Below are 6,210 nucleotides of genomic sequence, written 5' to 3'. Positions count from 1 at the left end.
TTTGATCCCCCTCAGGAAAGTGCATATAGCTCTCTTCTCGTCTGGTGTTAGGTTGAAGCACGCCGCGGGCTGAGTGTATTTTCCATTAGCCTCAGGTACCGGGTGAAGCTGTGGAATCACGTTTAGCTGCACCATGTCCTTCTGTGCTTTCAGACCATCCTTTGACTTTCCTGTGTCCATCAAGGTAGCAATGAGACTCTCAAAGACATTCTTCTGCACGTGCATAGCATCAATGGCATGGGGTACCTCCAAGTCTGGCCAATAAGGCAGATATTGAAAGAAGATTGATTGTTTCTTGAAAGGTACTCCTTCGACAGGAGGTGTGCTTCTATCTCTGTTTGTCCCATCCGGATTCTTCTTTCCATAGACAACGCGTATGTTTTTCACCATTCTGTACACATGTTCTCCGTTATGACGTCTCTTCGGAGGGGGTTCAATCTCCAGGGCATTGTCATAAAATCTAAAGAACAATTTGTTGCAGTACTTGTGACTTGTCTTTAAGAAGCGTCGGTTCCTTAGGTAAACTATCTTCTTGGATGCATCTAGGTACACCCATGTGTACCATCCAAGCAAACCAAGCATCCCATCTTCCCTTTGATCTATCCAGACACAGCAAACAGCGTGGGGTAATCACTGGTAGTAACAAATATTATTGCTCTACATATGAAGTCCTCCTTTCGGAACGCATCGTACATCTGCTCCCCATGCCTCCATAGCCTCTCCATTTCTTGCATCAAAGGCTCGAGGAACATGTCTATATCAATGCCTGGTTGTTTAGGGCCAGAAATAAGAATAGTAAGGAGAAGGTACTTTCTCTTCTGACACAACCATGTTGGGATGTTGTACATGGTCAAGATCACTGGCCATGTGTTGTGGTCGCTCATCCTCTCATTGAAGGGATTCATTCCATCGGTGCTCAAGCCAAACCGTACATTCCTTAGGTCATCGCTGAATTCTTTATGCTTCTCATCAAACCTTTGCCACTGACTACAATCAGCCGGGTGTGCAATCTTATCATCATCCACCTTGCGCTCATCATCCCACCATGTCATGAGTGTGTCTTCTTTAGGGTTTAGGAAGATACGTCTTAAGCAGTCGGTCACTGGCAGGTACCACGTTACCAAGGCAGAATTTCTTCTCTGCTTTGCATCATTGCCTAATGGAGTGTCCTCTGGGGGTTGAGATTCTTGTACCACCTTTTTTGTACCCTTCTTATTCCTCTTTTTCCCCATGGAGGCTTCGTCCCCACCGTGAAGGTCACTGTTTTTGTACCGGCTGGCCCCACACCGGGGACATTTGTCCAGTGACTTGAATGTTTCACCATGAAAAAGTATACAGTGGTTGGGGCATGCATGAATTTTTTCAACCCCCATTGTCAATGGACTTATGACCTTCTTTGCTTGGTATGTGTTGGTGGGAACTGAGTTTGGTTGTGGCAGCACCCATGACAGGAGATGCAATAGATCATTGAAACTATAGTCTGACCAGTCGTACTTAGCCTTTAGGATGAGCAGCTCAAGCACAAAACATAGCAATGTCCAATGTGTCGGACAACCCTTTTCAACACCATACACAGTCTCCTTCGATGCTTTTGTCACCCTTTCCAAATTTTCTAGACCTTTCAGGCTATTTAGTAAAATCTCTAGTCCAAGGGCTCGAACCATGTCCTCCAAATCATCTTCATCCCTGACACGTGCTCCACCATCATTATTGGCACCACCTTCGTCGTTACCATCCCAACCACCAGCATCACCTCCTTGTTCATTGCCAAACTCGAAATCCATTCGTGCATCAAGCTCTGCTAAATATTGGGACAGGGATTCTATGGTTTCGTCATCGTATTCCTCCTCATCCTCGTTGTTAACAATAACTGTTTCACCATGATAAATCCACACTGTGTAGTCCTCAACAAATCCTCGCATAATCAAATGTGATCTGATGATAGTCACATCTGTCCATGCCATACGGTTCTTGCAATCTTTACATGGGCAAATAATTATATCCTTATTCTCTTTCAATGTCGTTGCATGCTTCTTTGCGGCTTTAATAAATTTATCCACCTCTTCATGGAAACCTGCCTTGAACCTTAATGAACCATACATCCAAGAGTTCCTGTACTCCATCTTTTACAACAACAAAACAAACATTAAAGGCCTACTTATTCAGATATATATAAAAATGAAACAAATTAATAATTACTTGAGAATAATTGTATATACTTCAGATATATATGAATATAAATCTAATATAATTACATGAAGCATACAAACACGCCATGGTAAAGGAAAATTAATTAATGGCCCATTTATCCATAAATAAAAAAATACATAATTATTTATTACAATAAACAATTTCAAAGACAACAATTAGCAACAATTATACTTTACCCAATATCTTTCATACAAACCCTAGTCCAGTTTCATCAAACATAAATTTACACAAATGAAATTAATAAAAAAAACTAAACCCTAGATCTAGATCCACATGCACATAAAACATCCATAAAACTAACTAATTGTTCACTAAAATCAAGAAACATGGACCAAATAAGGGTATGATCTTGTTCCCCTCCCTAATTACCCTAGTACATTTAAAACTTGGGTCTAATTTGCTTCATAAGTAGCTCAAGCACCATAGAAGAGAGAGAAAAACAAAACTCTAATTACTCACTAACCAACCATTAAAACTTCAAACAAAGTATGGAATAGCATTTTCTTACCTTCTACAACCTCTTCACCAAAGGATTTAAGACCAAAACCTTCCCCTTAGTAGAACAATTTTTGGGAGGTGCCCAAGGCCTCCCCACCTTTTTTTGACGGGTTGGAGTGAGTGACCCGAGGAGGAAGAAGGTGCTGCATATATTTTATATGGGGACATTTGTAGGGGCGGCTGGTGATTGAGCCGCCCCTACAAATCAGACCCCATTTGTAGGGGTGGCTCGTAACACCAGTCGCCCCTGCTGTTCCATTTGTAGGGGCAGCTGGTGTCTGGGCACCCGAGCACGCCACTGTAGGGGCGGCTCCATCACCAGCCGCCCCTACAAAAAGTTGAACCGTTGCTAAAAATTGTTTTTTACGTAGTGTTGTATGGCCCTCTTAAATCATTGGTTTAATGATGTGCTTAGCGGCTGCTTTCTCAAACTAGGACAACTCAGAACGTTAGAGAAAATAAGAGAATGTTACCTGAGCAAACCGACAAAAGGGACTTTATTCACAGTTACATAAATGATTTTCAGAGACGACTATGTTTTTTTTCCGGAGACAGCTCCATTAAGAATCGTCTCTAATTTTTTTCTCTGAGATGGTCCGCCTCTATCAATAGATTTTAGAGGTGGTTGGTGTTTTAGCTACCTCTAAAAATAGGTGCAATAGAAAAAATTCACAACTTTTTGAAATCAAGTTGGATGAAGACAAACTTTGCACCTATTCGCAAAAAAAAATGAAGACAAACTTTGCACCAAAGGTGTATAATTTGAAGAGATCTACAACTTTGTAGTTGACAACCTTTTCATATCAAATCTTTTGGAGTCCCAAATTATGTTTTAAGTTCTTACATTTTCAAATTTACATTTTTTATCTTTTTAAACGGATGTAGTGCTCAATGACATCTAAAACTTTCCATATTAAAATTTTTACCATTTGAAATCGTTTAGGGGCCAAAATATTCAATAAAAAAATCATGAAAGTTTATACAAAAAGATTGCATACTATACTTGATCACAAGTCACTTTGAGGCCTGTGTTGGTAGAGTGTCCTCACACAAGGCCTGACCTAAGTTCAGTCCCCCAAAACTACACGTGCACGAAAATTGTGCGACTTATGACTTTGTGACACGCATTGTCTGATGGGCTTGACCTTTTTCCTTATTTTTCTTTTTTACCTTTATTTGTGAATTCTGTAAAATGATTTCTAGAGTCAAACCACCTTGTTGACATCCTCTATAAATTATATTCTAGAGGTGGGATCCAGACACCCATAGAAATTGATTTCTAGATACGTCTAGATATCTGCCTCTACAAATCGATGATTTCTAAATACACTTGATTAAAGGAGGTGGTTTTTCCAGCCGCCTCTATAAATCAGTTTGAACGCCTCCAAAAAAATAATGTTTTCCGCAATGATTATTTATGGAATTAAATGTTAGCAGTTTAAGCTAAGCCTATCACTAGCAGCATTGCTGCATGATAAACAGCTAGGAAGGAAGTATGGGACAAACTATCAGAGCGATTTTACTTTGCTTTCACCCCTGGGATTTACCATAGGTGGCTATTGAGAGCCTTTTGATTGGTGAATATATATTAAGGTTAAAAGAGCATCTTTGTAACGCCCCAGAGTTCAAACGGCTCAGATCCACCTCTACACGTTGAGCGAACCACACCTACCACCATCCCACTTACGCTTTTGTCCTCGCTTCACGTAAAATGATTAACCCGGGGAGAGTGGGATGGACTTTAGAAGCCTTATATGTTAGTCTATCCCACCTTTAACAACCAAGGTGGGACTAAACTCTCCACAATATCTCATTAACATGCACATGGCCCACTATGGGCCAAATTCCAAACTAGGTTGGATATGACATACACCCCCTCAAAGGACCCGACGCACCCACAATCAAGCAAACGATAACCAGGAACGTTCCCTCTTAGCACCGCAACCGTGCGTGTGCCGGCACATGTGCCATGTTGTGCACCCCGCAAGGCCTACACGTGCAATGAACTCCATGTTCGCACCCCTGACCCACACGCGCCCGTGGCCACGAATGTCAGCTCTGATACTATTTGTAATGCCCCGGAGTCCAAATGGCTCAGATCCACTCACTACGCCAGATTTACACATCACTGCCGACATCATCACTGCCGCATTTGTGAGAACCGGCAGTGATGTACCTTCACTATCGGTTATGAGCTTGAAAATGAAAAAATGATTGGGGCTAGGCTAAAACCGGCAGTGAAGGACCACATCACTACCGGTTTGTGGCTTGAACCGACAGTATTTTGGCGGCCACTCATCACTACCGGTTTAAGCCAAGAGCCGACAGTGATTAGGCTCTATCATTGTCGGTTCTAGCCAAGAACCGATGGTGATAAGCCTACAACACAAAAAGGCTATAGCCGTCCTCTCCTTCCTCCTCTCTTCCATCCCGAGAACAGAGGCGCGTGTTTGGATCCTTCCCTCTATTGTTGCGGCTGCTCTTCATCATGAAGCTAGTGCTTTGATTTTGAAGAATGGCTTGATCTTTTTGCTTTAAGGTTAGTAACAAACATCCACTCCTTTGATTTTGTTGCTTAATTAGCCTCGTTTTGATGGCTACATTGCTTGATTCTCATTCTAGTTCTTTCTCCATTCTAGAGAGCACTTTTCCAATTGGACATTTGTGCAAGGCTCAAATTGTAGTGAATCCATCATCCAAACGGTTGGTGTCTATGAACACATTTAAATTCCTAGCTAATTATTCCATGGTGGTCAAGATCATCATTGTTAGTATGTGATGCTATAATTAGTTCTTAGAAGTAGAGTAGAATAGATGTTCTTCATTATTGCGCAATAATTGTTTTTTACTATGATTTTCAATTTATAGGGCCAGGGTTACCAATTTCAATTTTTCCAATAATTAGTGTGCAATAATGTTTTCCAAAAATGGTACTTTCGAGCTACAATTGTTGTTCATGAAGCTCTATTTCTTATTAATTTTTTGTAATTACTATCTTAGTATTTTTTTTGTATAGAGATAGATCGAGAGTGGATGCATCTGTCCTGAACGGACAAGCAGTACATGCATGGCGTCAGACAGTTTATCACCGATGCCAAAGCCCATGCTGGGAATAGGAACCCTATCTTCTGCCCATGCAAAGATTGCAAGAATCATAGGAACTTTCATCAAATTGAGTCTATACGATCGCACTTGATTACCAGGGGGTTCATGCCAAACTATACCATATGGACTATGCATGGAGAGGTTGGTGTGAATATTCTACAGGAAAACGATGAAGATGTGCACATGCCTGATGTAGCCATCCACGATGCTGACGAGGAACCTATGGCCACAGTTAATAATGTGTTTAGGAACACGCTAACTGACGACACCAAGGATAACGATGGCATTTATCAGCTGCTACGTAATGTAGAGACCGGATGTCTTAGTGAAAGATAGCTGAGAAAGCTAGAGAAAATGAGACAAGATGGCAAAACACCATTGTATAGAGATTGTCCA

The sequence above is a fragment of the Miscanthus floridulus genome, chromosome 13 (assembly GCF_019320115.1).
Source record: "Miscanthus floridulus cultivar M001 chromosome 13, ASM1932011v1, whole genome shotgun sequence".
Lineage (NCBI taxonomy): Eukaryota > Viridiplantae > Streptophyta > Magnoliopsida > Poales > Poaceae > Miscanthus > Miscanthus floridulus.
The sequence above is the reverse complement of the archived record's forward strand: the minus strand, read 5'-3'. Positions refer to the sequence as shown.